The sequence below is a fragment of the Chelonoidis abingdonii genome, chromosome 1, assembly GCF_003597395.2.
Source record: "Chelonoidis abingdonii isolate Lonesome George chromosome 1, CheloAbing_2.0, whole genome shotgun sequence".
Lineage (NCBI taxonomy): Eukaryota > Metazoa > Chordata > Testudines > Testudinidae > Chelonoidis > Chelonoidis abingdonii.
This window is the reverse complement of record NC_133769.1, coordinates 357,502,017-357,519,816: the sequence shown is the minus strand read 5'-3', so window position 1 is coordinate 357,519,816 and position 17,800 is coordinate 357,502,017. Positions and strand designations below refer to the sequence as shown.

The window sequence follows — 17,800 nt, the reverse complement described above, 5'->3', positions numbered from 1 at the left end:
CCAGGTTTTATAACTGCATGCAGGACTGTACACAACTGCTCACCAGCTATTCTAAAAATCTAGGTCTTTGTTAAATCTGGAGACAGTTGCAGCAGAACAGAAAAGAACTGAGGTCAAACTTTTGGAAGAGTCTGAAAGGAAAATCTCACTACAGTCGGAAGTGGACAACTGGAATTTACCCAGCTGCCCAGTCTGGCGTAAGGAAGGCTAGGGGATCAGAAAGAATCACATACGAAAAATGCACATAAACCACCATGCAGCTTACTCACCATAATCAAATTGGCACCTTTCCTATCATGTTTCAGCCCCCTCTCAAGCTTCTCCCTGAAGTACATTTGATTAGGAATATAGGAATAAATTAATAATACCAGAGCCAAGTTTTCAAAGACTATTTAAAAAAAATAAAAGATACTTGGGAACTTTTATAATGGCATTACGTTAAGCAAGGGCAGATGTATGGCAAACACAGAGCTCTTTAAAAACAGCACTTGTTACAACAGTACATAACTCATCGGGCTCAAATCAATGACAGTAGTCTGCATCTTCAACTACATTGTCAACTACAGCTTGGAGCCCCCTCCCACAGCCTGAACCCTTCATTTCTGGCCCTACGCGGGAGCCCTTACTCCCAGACAGAGCCCTCTCCCCCTCCCACACCTTAACCTCTGCACCTCCCTGGTGAAAGTGAGTGAAGGCGGGAGAGAGCAAGCAATGGATGGAGCGGAGATGGAGGGGCGTTCAGTTTTGTGCAATTAGAAAAAGTTGGCAACCCTAAAGATAAGCATTATTAACCCCATTTTACAAATGGGTTATGTCAGGCACAAAGGACCTGACCCTGAGGTTCCAATGTAAATCACTAGACAGTCCCATCTCAGTTATAGGCCTTTATAACTTTCCACAAAGATAGCATGTGCATGTGACACAAACAAACACAGAAACAAAGCATTAAAAACTACAGAATCTTATACAACCACCACCGGCCACTGAATGGATAGATTTTTTGTTTGAATTTAATTAGTCACAGAAGAAAAATGGACTGGAAGGTATACTAGTGAACTGAAGAACACAGAACTATTTTTCCCCACCATACAAATTGTTTTTAAAGTATCCTAGGTATTATAGGCTGGCGTCACCTATTCATATAGACAAGAGATCAGAAGATACTAGACAGAACAGTTATATATAAATGAATGTAAGCGCAAAAACATATGATTTGATTTGAGCTGTGTCTTGGGGTCAGGGGTTACTTCCCCCCCCCCATTTTAAAGAGAGGCAGCAGAGAATGTGTTAATAGTATTCTGTACCTGCTGATTTTCTGTGAGACAGAGAGAAAGGTCCTTGTGGGCATGAGAGAGAGAGAGAGGGAGAACTATAGTGATATCCATAAAAATAGATAAGGATTTAAAATAAAGCACAGTAGCCCTTTGGCACCAAAACGTGAGCCCCAAATGAAAGCAATAGGATTTATGATAAACACATATACACACAGCAATCACAGTGAAATCCCTTACAATGGATAAACATCTGATATATTTTCTTTTCAGCTACACTAGTGCCACTTCTCTGTTCAGTCCTCTTCCCCACCTTTTAGGATTTCAGCATTATTCCTCATGGAAATTCCATGAGAAGGGCTAACAAAGAACAAAACAAGGATTTCAAATATTCTGTGGCCACATGCACAAAAAGGATTATCCTAATTCCTTTGTTCCACAGAATTGAGACACTATAGCTGTTAATGAATAAGCTAATTGATAAATCCATCTTTTCTTTTGTGTTCCCCCTTTTTTTTTTCTGCTGCAACACCACATAGCTCTTATAGGATACTACTGCTAAGCATTCAAATACATGATAACTGGTAGTATTCCCCACTGACTTCATTTAAAATTTCAAAACAGAAAAAAAAATGTCTGGAGTCATAAACTGGACTTTAGAAACTTCTAATTAAGGTTAAGTTTGCATACTGATTTCAAGGTTGACCACCTTTGCCCATTCATGCAATATGGACCCCATGTAAGTAACAGCAGGATACTAATCACATTGAAAAAGTGTATTGTCCCTCCTATTTAGACTTGCTGAACTTGGCCTTTTTACCTTCAGTGGAGAGGCATTATTATCAGAATTTTATAAAACCCCAAACAATACCTTTCGACTGCTATTCTGTAGGATGGATTAAAAAAATATTTGCTCCAGCTAGGAAAAATATAAGCTGTACCAACACATCAATGAAGGATTAGATGGTTTTACTCAGTGTCACCTTTTTTCCATGCTAAGAAATACTCTGACCTATCTTGCAGATAAACATCTTCCCTCCAAGATACTCACAAGCTTACATTGACAGAACCAACATGAAGATGCTTTCATTTGGCCTTCCTCTCTCTCAGTGCTTTTCCTTGTGTGAATTAAACACAATCCCTCCCGTGTGTCCATGAGAAAATGTACATGCACAACCCTATCTGTACCCACTGTGCATGTGAAGAACGGAAAATTAAATACCTCCGGTTTGTTATTTGCATGCATAAATTGGACACAGAGGCTTTTTTTTTTTTAATTTTTGCTGTAAATGAGGAAAAAGCAACAGAGAGAAGATGACACACAAAGCAAAAAAGATGTTATGCTAAATGCTGCTCTGACACTGCTGTTAATCTGAAATAACTGCACTCAATTTTATACACTGTATTCCCCAATTTATAGCAGCAGAATTTACTTTCCACTCACCCATCCTAATTCAAATCTCCCTTGATAAGATCAACGAGGAAGGAAAAAGAGAATATGAGATAAAAATAATATTTTCTACTTATTTAACTTGAAAGAGCCAGGTGTTAGAAGCTTTTTACAGAAGATGAAACTGAAGACCTGGGATTAAATCATACACCAGTCCAGGGCAGACAAAGGAGAAGCACCCACACGCCTGACTATCAATCACATGTGCTCTAACCATTAGCTTACACTGCTTCTGTAAAGGTTAATTGCCTCTAAACAGAATTTTTTCCCTTCATTTTTAATAAATTGGCAATAACTCTTTAAAGCAGAATGTAATGAGCTTGGAAGGTCTCCAGTAGATTAACTGATGGCGACTTTGGAACAAACTACAGGAGGGCCCACCCTCCATCCTATCCATTCTGCATTTTACACAAGCCCAATACATTCTGTGACAGCACTGTAGGCAGGTGCTGACATGATCAACAAAAATGATGATGAACCTTTAAGATGGGTCTCAGTTGCTTTGACTCAAGTAGCATGAGGCATAGTGGAATAAACAGTCTTTTCCAGTCAATGAAGCAAGAGAAAACACTAGAGATTTCACAGCAGCCAAAGGGATTGGGAGGCCCAGTTTCTGGCCTAATATCATTAATGCATGCACAGCTGATGCTAAATACTTAAATTATTATGTATTTAAACACTATTTATCTAACAAACAAGTGCACCCTGCAACTCCCTGCATTCCAGAGCCTCGCCTTCCAAAATGAAACACTCTGCAGCCACCTCCTGAATGCAGCAATGTCAGTTACGCCCCACAATTCCCTTTGAAAATCTCAGCTTTAATTTCTAGGTGGGGGGAAAACAACGTATAAGACCTTCTGTTTTCACAAGTTAACCCAAGAACTTGCTCCATTCTCCATTAGAATGGAGTTGCCAAGTCTCAAGAATTCAAAAGCATCTGAAAGGTTGTCCAAACCAGCTGAGGGAACATGCTAAGGAAGAGCTCTGAATACTCTAGCTTGGTTCCCCTCACCCTTCCCCGCCATCCCTCGTTCAAGAAAAACAAAAGAAACACTGAGACACAAGGCAGGCTCTGTGATTGCTGGATAGTTTCTAGATCGTCATGCACCTAAGTAGCAATGCCTCATACATCTATGGAACTAACAGTTTTGTGTTGTTTTTTTTCCAAGTGTCTGAATTCCATTCCACAGTGGCAATGGGCTTCCCCGGGCAGCTTATTTCAATGCAATTATTGCACTTCGAGTGGTCAGTCACTTGGCCTTCATTGTCCGTCCTCGTGCCTTGTTAGTCACTACATAAGGCTTTCAGTAGCAGCCCAGAAACACACTGCCATGTCCTAATGCTTATGCACTGCAGAATGGAAACTTTTAGCTGACTTAGCCTTGCCAGGTAGAATCTGCTGCCCTTCTATCCAGTGTTAGCTCCCACTCACTACTGTCATTCTCTTGGATTTCCAAGGGGCTATTCCCTTCTCTTATATGTTCATGGTCCCATCGCTGATGCTGAGCACTTATATTTCTCTCGCCAGTTCCTGGAGCTAATCTTTTCTCCTTCCTCTCTCAGCATGCTTTGCCTACCATCTCAACACCAGTCCTTCCCCACTAAGTCTTATTCTCTCAGCCATCTCCTATATCTCTTCTCCGCCTCTGGCCATAAGTCTCTCACATGCATCCTTCCTGGAGTACTGCCTCAACCTCTACCCTTTTCTGTTGCACTGCACTTACTGTTCCCCTGCACTCCCACTCCATTTCCAAAAAACACAGCATCTCCTCTGGAGATTCTTCTTTTGCTGAGGGGTGCTGGGTTTGGAATTCTGTTAGGTCATCATTTGCTGCCAAGCATGCAGGTGAGGCCAGGGTACAGTTTGGAAGGAGGCCAATGGCTCAAGTAGTTTGGGCTAATCACAAGGGGTGCTTTGAAGACCAAGTGCCAGATCTACAATTGGTGAAAACATGCATAATTCCATCAGCTTCAAAGGAGCTGTTCCGATATACACCAGCTGAGTCCAGTCCCTAGCATGGAATCTTGATTTAAAAAAAAACAAAAAACAAAACCCCAAACCATAGTTTGGGACATCCTGAAAATTACTTGCTTTGTATGTTACACCCTTAATCCACATACAAATTCCTCCTCGCCCAAGTCCTCCCAACAAGCCATCCATTTCCAGCACTGGATGCCTCAAAACCAAGGAATTAGATATTTAGTTTGGAGGTTTTAATGTAGTGATGATATCCAGCACTTAAAATGTCTTGTAAGATAATCAGACTTTTATTTCTTTGTATTATTATTTACAACTCTTACCTGAAATGAGAGAGAACATGAGAGCTGCTTTGCAGGAGCAGCAAGCCAAGGGGGCCAGCTTATAGCCTGCACTACACTCCTGGGACTAAGTCTGATCCAACCACACCCTCCCGCACAACCCATTTGGGTTGAAAAACCACGACCATGGTAAAGAGCAGTATCTTTACCTCTGTGCATCAGCTCAGAGGATGCTCTTCAGGGAAAACATTAAAGTGACCTTCCACTGTTGATGGGACACAAACGTACACTTATGCACAAGCTGCCAGATCAATGGCTGTTGCCTGCAGGACTGTGATGTGGAATGGATTGTAGTGAGGATACCAAACATTTTGACCCTCCTCTGCTTCCATGTTGTTTCCAGCAGCTGGGTAAAGTGATCTTTCTGTACCATATGTATTGGGCCAAACTCTGTTCTCACGCCACTATAAACATCGGGCAACGTTTTGTCTGCAGTGAAGTTATTCTGATTATTAAGATGGCACCAAAGCAGAATTGAGATCACCTTGTCTAAGGCTTCAGTTTGGCATGGTACTAAAGCAGGTGCTTAGCTCTCAGCACTTGAGTGGCGCCATTGAAGTAAATGGGATTATTCACATGCTTGAAATTAAGCACATTCTTTGGGGCCTTTCTAAACTGGGGCCACACTACCAGAATTTGAACAGGTCTCTGCTACAGCGTCTTTTCAGGTCTAGGTCAATGTTTCCATCCCTGGGCCAGACCATCAGATGACATAAATCAGAATAGCTCCTTTGAAATCTATAGAGCGACGCAGATGTACATCAGCTGAGAATCCAGCCCCGGCTTGAAAGCCTTCCACCTGATTAGCCCAAACGCCCTGCAGAATTGGCTAACTCAGTGCTATCCTGATCTCCCCAACTATGCATTCATCCCATTCCTACCTCACCTGCAGCAAACGGTTATGTCATAGACTTCCAAACGCACTGAAGTCAATAGGGCTATTTCTACACCACCGCTTATGTCAGTATAACTTGCGTCGCTCAGGGGTGTGAATAAGCCACCCCTTGAGTGACATGAGTTACACAAACCTACGTGTCGGCGTGGACAACGCTATGTCACTGGGAGCATAGCTACCACCACTCGACAGGGGTGGATTAAGTCATCAGGAGAGCTCTCTTCTGTGGGCTTAGAGCTGCTACACTGGAGAATTTACAGTACTGGTTCAGCTACACCACTTCAAGCTCTCTAGGGTAGCCATAGCCTCGGACTACTCAGGTTGTTCAGGGTAAGCATGTGCTTAAGTAACTTGCTGAACTAGCCCTAAAGCACCTTCCAGATGAAAGGCACTGGAGATTTGTAAGTGAATGTACACTGGGGGTATGGATACACTTGGAATTTCAAAGCGCTGCTGCGGCAGCACTGCGGGAGCGCAGTCGCAGCAGCGCTTTGAAGTGTGAGTGTGGTCGGAGCGGCAGCGCTGGGAGAGAGCTCTCCCAGCGCTGCACGTAAACCACATCCTCTACGGTATAGCGTGCAGCGCTGGGAGCCACGCTCCCAGCGCTGCCGTCCTGATTACACTGACGCTTTACAGTGCTGTATCTTGCAGCGCTCAGGGGGGTGTTTTTTCACAGCCCTGAGCGCGAAAGTTGCAGCACTGTAAAGTGTGAGTGTAGCCATACCCTGGTGTAATGATTGCTGCTTTGTGGCTTCTTGGACACATGCCCAGGCTCTCGGACATTGACATGCCAGGTGGTCAACAGTCCCTCATTCACATTCCTCTCACAGACACGCTTCTTCTTTCTTCTTCTTCTAACCTATCCCAGTCAAAAACTCCCTCCAACCCACCCCCTAGGATAACTCCAGGGTTTATATATCTGGGGGCTCAGTTTCAAGACACGCATGTTTAAACCATGCTAACAGTGTGGCTCTCTGTCCCCTTCTAGTGGCCAGACCACGCTCCGCAGGTTGTGAGGGAGAAAGGGAAGTACTGAGCTGCAGTGTACACCCATGTGCTTCACAAGTGGTCAGGAAGTAGACGTCGTAAGGAGCCACCCCACCCCACCTTGTTCGTTACTGCAGTCCCTGTGCTCCCTTAAGGCATATGACACCCTAACAGGTGGTAGGCTCATGCCCCAATCTCCACCACCACCCACCAGCCAGAGGCACCACCTGAGGTAGAATTCCTCTCTGAGGTCACCCTGGCACAGTTCGGTATCAATGTTGCCAACTCTTGCACATTTTTTTTTTTTCCAAGTGATGGGATTTTGGTTGGGACTGAAGCCAGTCTCACAATGATGCAAGAAGCTCCAGCCCTCTAGCAAATCTGAGTCTTATTATTTTCTGGCAGACTGGCAGCCTGCTCTGTTTGCCTACCTCCTGCTGCAGGCAGAGCTCTCCTCCTCCCTCACCCCCACAAAAGGGGAGGACAGAGCTAAAGATCCCAGCAGCTCGGGCACCTCCACTCCCTCTTCCCCTCTCCCCAAGCAACCAGCCTGGGAAGGGGCAGAGCAGAGTAAAGAGTTCCTGGAGCTGCTCCCCACATCTTGTGAAGGAGAAAGTAGAAAGGGGACCCCATTGCTTGGTTTTACAAAAGGTAGATCGTGCCAAACCAACCTGATCTCTTTCTTTGAGAAAGTAATAGATTTCTTAGACAAAGGAAACGCAATGGATCTAATTTACCTTGATTTCAGTAAGGCATTTGATACAGTTCCACACGGGGAATGATTAGCTAAATTGGAAATGATGTGGATCAATATGAAAATTGAAAGATGGATAAGCTGATAAGAAACTGGTTAAAGGGAAGACTACAACGGCATACTGAAAGGTGAACTGTCAGGCTGAAGAGAGGTTACTAGTGGAGTTCCTCAGGGATCGGTTTTGTGGACAATTTTATTTAATCTTTTTATTACTGACCTTGCACAAAAAGCGGGAATGTGCTATAAAGTTTGTGGATGACACAAAGCTGGGAGGTATTGCCAATACAGAAAGGACCAGGATATCATACAGGAGATGTGGATGACTCTGTAAACTGGATTAACAGTAATAGATGAAATGTATAAGTGGAAAAGTGCAAGGACATGCATGTAGGGATTAATACAAGAATTTTGGTTATAAGCTGGGATGCATCAGTTGGAAGTAACAGAGGAGGAGAAGGACCTCGAGTATTGGTTGGATCACAGGTGACTATGAGCCACCAATGTGATATGGCCATGAAAAAAGCTAATGCAGTTTTGGATGCATCAGCGAGGTATTTCCAGTAGAGATAAGGAGGTGTTTAGTACCATTACACAAGGCACTGGTGAGACCTCATCTGGAATACTGTGTGCAGTTCTGTCTCCCATGTTTAAGAGGATGAATTCAACTGGAACAGGTTCAGAGCGGCTACTAGGATGATCCGAGGAATGGAAAACCTGTCTATTGAAAGGGACTCAAAAGAGTTTGGCTTGTTTAGCCTAACTATAAGAAGGCTGAGGGAGATACGTTTGCTCTTCCTAAAATATCAGAGGATAAAAACCAGGGAGAGAAGAATATTTAAAGATCAGTAACCAACGTGGGACACAAGAACAAATGGACACTAGGAAGTTTAGACTTGAAATTAGAGGAAGGTTTCTAACCATTAGAGGAGTGAAGTTCTGCAACAGCCTTCCAAGGGGAGCAGTGGGGGGAAAAGACATATCTGGCTTCAAGACTAAAGTTGATAAGTTTATGGAGGGGATGATATAATGGGATAGCCTAATTTGGCAATTAATTGATCTTTAACTATTAGTGGTAAATATGCCCAATGGCCTGTGACAAGATGTTAGAAGGGGTGGGATCTGAGTTACTACAGAGAATTCTTTCCCGGGTATCTGGCTGGTGAGTCCTGCCCACTTGCTCAGAGTTTAGCGGATTGCCATATTTGGAGTGGGGAAGGAATTTTCCTCCAGGGCAGACTGGTAGAGGCCCTGGGAGTTTTTTCGCCTTCCTCTGCAGCGTGGGGCACGGGTCACTTGCTGGAGGATTCTCTGCACCTTGAAGTCTTTAAACCATGATTTGAGGACTTCAATAGCTCAGACATAGGTTTGAGGTTTGATACAGGAGTGGGTGGGTGAGATTCTGTGGCCTGCATTGTGCAGGAGGTCAGACTAGACAATCATAATGGTCCCTTCTGACCTTAAAGTCTATGATTCTATGACTGCAGTCCTTCAGGCCTGGAAGAGGAGGGTGAAGGGGTAAACTGATGGGGGGGGCGGGTGTTGAGGAGGGCTGAACTGGGTGGGGCAGCACCAATTGCTGAGCAGAAAACAGCCAGGTTTTAGAGTGCAAGTTCCTTCAACACAGGCGAAAAATCACCTTACCCAGTACATTGGGGAACACTGGCAACACAAATTGTCTCACACACACACACACCTGCACGCAACCTGGAGATGGAGAGTTCAAAAATCAAGAGACAGACCAGGAAACACAATATACTTTTTTAAAAAATAAATAAATAAATAAAAAATATCTTCTCATATTTTGGGCCAACCTCATGTTTTTTTTTTTTGAGGTAAAACTAATGATTTTTCATTTCTTGAGGCTGGCAAAAACTGAGTACTACCCCCAAAGACTGACTAGAGCTACTGAAGGATAACAGAGTCCAAAGCAATTCCATCAAGACAGGTAATGAATGCCTCATCAGATCATCTGTGGGGACTGAATAAGGGTCCTGCGGATCTGAAGCATGAGCCTATATATATCTTGAACAAAAGGATCAAGCCCATTAGCTCAGAGACAGTTCAGATTCATGGTCTGCCATAAACAGTTTAGCCATTCCAGGGGGACAGAGTCACACTACGTTAGCATGCATCAAAATTGAGTACCCAGATACATAGGGCCTGATTTTCCACACTCCTACACCATTTAACAGTCCCATAGACCTCAACTGAGTATAATTTCATAGATTAAAAAAAGATTAAAATGGATAAGACATTAAATAAAATAAGTTTTTAAGGCCTGGTTTGACAAAGCCCTAGCTGGGATGATTTAGTTGGGGTTGGTCCTGCTTTGAGCAGGGGATTGGACTAGATGACCTCCTGAGATTTCTTCCAACCCTAATCTTCTATGATTCTAGATGGGATAACTAGCTCAGCCTGTAGAATATGTTGGGTAATAAATAGCCTTTACCATTATTTTATCCATGGGAACCTTTACCTTAGGATGAGAGGCTTCTGCGCCAGAGACAAGGGGAAGAGGACAAAGCCAAAGCCAATGACAAAGCTGGTTAAGAATAGCACAGAAAACAAACAATAATTACTTCACAGTTTCATTAAGAGTCATCCGCTTTTTAAATTGCTAATGGCCCTCAGTCATTAAAACAATTGTGCCTTATAACCTCATTAGATATTTCGGGTGACAGTTGGTAATAAAACCCCTTAGAAAAGGAAGAAAACATAGGTATTACTTTCATTAACTAGGGGGAAAAAAGTTTCCTTTCAATTCCTTAAGTGTTTTGGGAGTGATCTGAGAGAGGAAGAAAAGGAAGAAGAAAAATTAACAAAAAAATTAGTTCAAAGTACATAAAGTTGGTGGATGTCAACAAAGTGGGTTAGACTGGGATGTGAGAAGCTGCCCGTTTCCACCTTTTTGTGCTAGGAGCAGGGATTTTACAATGCCAATTATTGCTTCAATACTCAATTGTCAGGGGTTTGGCCTACAATGAATATTACTGCTTGCCAAACTAAACAGTTTGAGAACAAACAACAACAAAACCCCATATAACTTTGCACTCATGAATCACCATTGCCTGTAACTATTTGAAATAAAGATCTGCTAAGGCTCCCAAGGCCTGAAAGTTTTCCTGAAGAGAAATAATGTGGTTCCGTTGTTCCATAGCACTGAATAGCCACTTCACTGGACTAAGATGGGGATACAAATAAAAGCCAGGCTGAATTCTCTTCTCCTCGTTCTTTATGTGTTGCAGCCTATTAAAAGCCTGTCCTTCCCTATGTTTGACCCTAAAGCATTAAAGTCAGGGGGACAAATTCAAACAAGGGCAATTCCCTTGAAGTTATCCAGTTGTACTGGGGATAAATTTGGGACATACTGTTCTCTCGTTTGTTATACACCATTAAACCACATACACATACACACAAACAACCTGATTCTCCATTGTACAAAGGAGTGTAAAAACACTGCTAAACTCTGACAGTTATACTGACCTAACTGCCTAGGGTAGACTGGGCCTTAGCCTGCACTGTAATTTATGGGTTCAAACTAAACCAATATAAGTCAAGTTTAAACACAAGGCCACACCAATTTAACAGAACTGGTTTAAAATTACACCTCTTGTTAAACCTGTGCAAATGTGTGTAGATAGGCCATGGGCCCAAACAGCTGTTCAAAGAACTTACATTCACACTCATAAGTAAAGCTTCATCCATTCCTCTTTTGTCCACATTGTGTCTACTGTTGACAACACCATGATGCCCACACTTCCACTCCACTCCTGAGGAACTCCTGGGTAACACAGAAGGCTCCTTGACACTCTATTGTCATCATGCCCAGTCATTAATTCTACTATATCAACTCAATTCTATTTCACATGTTATGTAGCAGTGCGTGAAATTTTGCAGACTTTATCGAATTTGAATACAGCACAATCATCAGAAACGTTTTGCTCTTTCCAAGGTTGCTCCAAAGACAGACTCACACAACTCATGGGTAATGTGACATACGAGTCTCTTGAGTCAGACTGATCTTTGTTTCAACTCCATTGACATTATCAAGAGTAACATGAAGGACTTGTTTACACATACAGACCATCAGAAACAACCCCAAGTGTAGAAAAGTCCTAAGAGCTACAGAAATGTTACAACTGAGTTATATGAGGCATGAAGTCTGCTACTCAGTCTTTGTTCCAACAAAATGAATTGGAAGGAAAGGAAAGAACACAGTGTTTCCCCTGACTACTCTCTCTCTTTACTTGGCAAAGACAGAGATGAGCGTACCAGCCCACTCAGGTTTTGGACCCAGGCAGAATTCAGTATTAAAATAGTCAAGGTAGCGTTGCATATTGGGCCAGAGGACAGCAAATTAACATGGGACCCAGACACACATTTGAGAACAGAAACAGGCCCATAATGAGCAACCTCTGTTACTACCTTGATTTGTCTGGATTAGGGATAAACAAACCAATTACAGAGAAAATAAAAACCACAACTCTCCCCCCACCAAAAATAACCTAATAAAATGTTGCCCATTTTTAGACCCAAATTGACCATTTTTCAAGGTTCAGAAATAATTTCATTTTTTGCATCTATTTGCACATTAAAATTCTATCTGCGGCCAGAAGTTTCAGACCCGATTCTGTTGCCCTACTCTGTGTTGCCACCCACACCTGTGCAAAGTGAAGGCAGAGTGAGTATAAGCTGTTATTAAATCACAAGAGATTTACATTCATCTTGCATAGAAGTAAATGACAACACAAGACATTTTCAGCCTTTTCCCCGCCCGCTGGATACAGGAGATGTGGGTAATTCAGATCAACTCTTGAAAAGAATGCAATCTTCGGATGGTTTTGCAAATCAAACCCAAGCTCTGAAACATCACTCATCACTGATCCAGAATCATATTGACAGGGTGGGGAAAAACCCTAAGTGCTAACAACACAAGAGGTTATAAAGGAGTAACATGCGCTCTTCTGAGCAGCAAAGCCCATACGTTATGTAGTCATAGATTCAGAGATTATAAAGCCAGAAGGGACCATTATGATCATCTAATCTCATCTCCTGTATAACATAGGCCATAGGACTTTCCTGAATTAATTCCTGTTTGAATTAGAGCTTTTCTCTTAGAAAAACATCCAATCATGGTTCAAAAATCTCCAATTAAAGAGAATCCACCATAACCCTTGATAAATTGTCCCAATGGCTAATTAGTTCCATTGTTAAAAAACTGCACCTTAGTTCTAATCTGAATTTGTCTAGCCTTCACTTCTAACCACTGGATCTTGTTATACCTTTGTATGCTAGATTGAAGAGCATTCTCTTATCAAATTTACATTTCCCACGTAGGTACTTACAGACTGTGATCAAGTCACCCTTAACCTTCTCTTTGTTAAGCTAAACAGACTGAGCTCCTTGAGTGTATCATTAGAAAGCATGTTTTCCAACCCTTCAATCATTCTCATGTCTCTTATCTGAACCTTTTCCAATTTATCAACATCCTTCTTGAATTGTGGGCACTAGAACTGGACATAGTGTTCCATAATTAGGGTCCTGAAAAAATCGTGGGCGATATTTTTTTTTTTTTAAAGAAAATTCATGGTAGTGTCACAGGTGAAGTAGCAAATGTCAAAGAACATGCACAGAACATAGCCAGTGCTGCCGTCACTTGGAACATGTGCTACAAGCCACATGCTGGATAAGACCTGTAAGTATGAAAATTCACTTCCACCTCCCTGCTGAGGCCACAGCTGCTCATGTTCCAAGTGGCAGTGGTGCTGGCTATTGTGCTTTGCATAAAAACACCAGCCATTGCATCCTCCCTGAATTGCTGCTCTGACATCACATAGCCACTCGCTGTGAGCCACACCAACCACAAGGCTGGCTTGTGCAGATGCCCGCTTCTGCCTCCCCACTTTGGCGGGGGGGAATAACAGGGTTGGGTTAATTTCATAATTTCTGTGCAGTCTGTGAAATCAGTTTTCTCAGGGCCTTATCACAGTAGTCACACCAGTGCCAAATACAGAGGTGATATAGCCTCTCCTTGTTCTTACTCAGTATTCCTATTTACACATCTATAGATTGCATTAGCCACGAGGAGCCCATGTTCAGTTTATTATCCACATCATGAATCCCCAATCTTTTTCAGAGTTACCATTTCCCAGGACAGAGCCCCACCCCCCTGTAAGTACAGCCGGTATTTGGCTGTACTGAAAAACACAAACCATTTGTTTGTTTGCATTCAGCTTAACAAGTGATCCAGATTGCTGTATCAGCAACCTGCCCTCTTCACTATTTACCACTCCCCTAATCTTTATCTCACCTGCAAACTTTATCAATAATGATTTTATTTTCCTCACAGGTCACTGACAAAAATGTTAAATAGCCCCAAGGCCAAGAACTGATCCCTCAATCTTGGAAAAAGTTAAAGAAAGATATCTAAGAAGGGACAGTGCTCAGCACTAAAAAAAAAAGGGTTCGAGATTTAAAACACTGCACTGGAAACAACCATCTAAGGCAATAACACTTGCCTTAGAAATGCCCCCCTTGTATGGGGATTAGTACATCTAACTCTGACCTACTTATGCCACTATGTCCTATATCCTTTATAAAGAAGAAAATACATTCAAATTAATGCACTGAGGTTATTAGGATTCAACTGACATCTACAGAGGACTAAAGATATGACAAGGGAAACTGAAAACGAGTATACCCTTGCTCCTCTCACAAAGATGTCTTAAACCTCCCAATTTTCTTCTTACTTACAGTATAGTTACTAAAGCAATTATGCTGTCAACATAAGTTGTTGCACATGTCAGATACTGCAAGAACTTCTGGAACTTACTTTTATTATCATAAAATTCTGTGGTGGGTTTTTTGGTGGGGGGGAGGGTTAAAATTGAAATACGTGAAATTGTTCTTCAGAATGATTATCCAGAAGTACCTCTGTCTGTACATCCATCTTTGGAGTCACTGTTTATCCGGGGGAAATAATATGCCTTGTAGTTACTAGTGATCCCATGGCACTTTTTTGCAAAACTAAGTGGGGTTTGAAAAATATATGCCAAGGAAGCACGGACTGTTCTGATATCATCCAACCCAGTTATCGGTCTTATTAGTCACCAAGATACAAAGCCAATGTGGGAAAGTAAGAGGTAATCAAATTATTGAAAAGAGGCATGGGTCAAAATTGAAATAATGATGATGTGGTGTTTGCCCACAATCTAAGAATCCAGCTTATTCCACACATTAGAAACAACTACATCACACAGGGCTTGGCTACACTCGAAACTTCAAAGCGCTGCCGCGGCAGCGCTTTGAAGTGTGAGTGTGGTCACAGGGCCAGCGCTGGGAGAGAGCTCTCCCAGTGCTGCATGTACTCCACCTCCTCATGGAGATTAGCTTGCAGCTCCCAGCGCTGCGGCACTGTTTACACTGGCGCTTTACAGCGCTGTATCTTGCAGCGCTCAGAGGGGTGTTTTTTTCACACCCCTGAGCAAGAAAGTTGCAGCACTGTAAAGTGCCAGTGTAGCCAAGGCCACAGTCCCACCTGCCTACTCTACATTGATATCAAGAACACAAACTGACCTGAATTGCTGAAGAAAACCTAACTAGTATGGCTACCAGGAAGTATGAACATTCCCTCATATGTAAATATTTATTAGCTAGAATTCCTAGGGGCACACCCAGTGCAAACATCCCTTCCAAGAAAACCCCCATGAAGAGATGAACATAACCTATAGGATTTTTAGATTGATGAATTCTGACAGGGACAATCACCCTAACAAGACAAGGGAAGGGGAAAAGGGAGACGAAGCCCTTAGGGCTGCAAAGGCTGTTTCTAGATTTCTCCTAGGGTGTCCTTGGTGAGCTCTGGTGTCCTTGGTGAAGAAACCCCCCTCAGTCGGTACTTTAGGCTCATGAAGTCTGCTTTAACTGGATGAACTCTGTAAAATTTCAGAACTTGTCTGCCTAAGCACTTGGCCTATGCAGATTTTTCCCTGTCCAGCACATGTGAGAAGATGGATGCATGGTGTCTAATTTTGACCTGCACAGAAAATATTTTTAGGAGTTTCCTATTCTCCTTCTTTTCTTTTGGGGAGGTTCATCAGAAGGGAGATCTAAGCCCACAATAACTCTCCAGAGCAAGATCTCAAAATTAGGGCTGTCAAGCGATTAAAAAAATTAATTGTGATTAATCGCGCTGTTAAACAATAATACAATACCATTTATTTAAATATTTCTGGATGTTTTCTACATTTTCAAATATACTGACTTCAATTACAAACACAGAATACACCATGTACAGTGCTCACTTTCTGTTTAGTTTTGATTACAAATATTTGCACTGTAAAAAAACAAAAGAAATAGTATATTTCAATTCACCTAATACAAGTTCTGGAGTGCAATCTCTTTATCATGAAAGTTGAATTTACAAAAAAATGGAATTATGTACAAAAAAACCCCTGAATTCAAAAACAAAACAATGTAAAACATTAGCACCTAAAAGTCCGATCAGCCCTAGTTTCTGTCCAGCCAATCGCTCAGACAAACAATTTTGTTTACATTTGCAGAAGATAATGCTGCCTGCTTCTTCTTTACAATGTCACCTGAAAGTGAGAACAGGTGTTTCCATGGCACTGTTGTAGCCAGTGTCAGAAGATATTTACATGACAGATGCACTAAAGATTCATATGTCCCTTCATGCTGCAACCACCGTTCCAGGAGACATGCGTCCATGTTGATGATGGGTTCTGCTCAATAACTATCCAAAGCAGTGCAGACTGACACATGTTCATTTTCATCATCTGAGTCAGATGTGACTAGTAGAAGGTTCATTTTCTTTTCTGGTGGTTTGGGTTCTATAGTTTCCTGATCAGAGTGTTGCTCTTTTAAGACTTCTGAAAGCATGCTCCACACCTCGTCCCTCTCAGATTTTGGAAGGCACTTCAGATTCTTAAATCTTGTGATGAGTGCTGTAGCTATCCTCAGAAATTTCACATTGTTATCTTTGCATTTTGTCAAATTTGCAGAGCAAGTGTTCTTAAAATGAACAACATGTGCTGGGTCATCATCCTAGACTGCTATAATGTGAAATATATGGCAGAATGCGGGTATAACAGAACAGGAGAAATAAAATTCTCCCTCAAGGAGTTCCGTTACAAATTTAATTAATGCATTTTTTTTTAACGAGCGTCATCATCGTGTTGTCTGGAATGATGGCCGAAACATGAAGGGACATGTGAATCTTTAGCACATCTATCTTGCTACGTCATCTACAACAGTGCCATGTGAATGCCTGCTCTCACTTTCAGGTGACATTGTCATTAAGTTGTGGGCGGCATTATCTCCCATAAATGTAACCAAACTTATTTCTCTTAGCGACTGGCTAAACAAGAAGTAGGACTGAGTGGACTTGTAGGCTCTAAAGTTTTACATTGTTTTGTTTCTGAGTGAAGTTATGTAACAAAATAAACGACATTTGTAAATTGCACTTTCATGATAAAGAGATTACACTACAGTACTTGTATGAGGTGAATTGAAAAATATTTATTTTAACATTTTTACAGTGCAAATATTTGTAATAAAAAATAATATAAAGGGAGTACTGTACATGTATTCTGTGTTGTAATGGGAATTGATATATTTGAAAATGTAGAAAAAATCCAAAAATATTTAATAAATTTCAATTGGTATTCTATTGTCTAACAGTGTGATTGAGATTAATTTTTTTAATCACAATTAATTTTTTTCAGTTAATCGCATGAGTTAACTGAAATTAAATCGGCAGCCCTACTCACAATATTAAGGAATTTTATCAGCTTGTTTTGAGATCCCTTTATCTTGTAACTCAGGCTCTGGAGTCCTGATCTTCTACCTGTAAGAGTGAATTTGACTCCTCCTGCTTTTACCTTACTGTGGGCCTTCCACCTCACTTCGTCCAAGGAACATAAGGTTCATGAGGACAACAAGGATGGGGCTCTTTCTTCACCCCTTTGGGTGAGGTATGAGGCACAAGCATGTTGGACGTATTTCTCCCAGCTCAGTCCTGGCTCAGATTCAGAAAGGAAAATACAAAGTCTGGATGTGAGCGATATGACCTGCTCTGGAGCATAAGGACCCACCCAAGGATGTCC

General features: G+C 41.9%; 1 protein-coding gene across 7 annotated transcripts in view; it reads right to left on the bottom strand.

Moving 5' to 3' along the window:
• The window catches only part of TENM4 (teneurin transmembrane protein 4), a 971,473-nt gene that overhangs the window by 753,006 nt on the left and 200,667 nt on the right, over nucleotides 1–17,800 (bottom strand). The window lies entirely within an intron of this gene.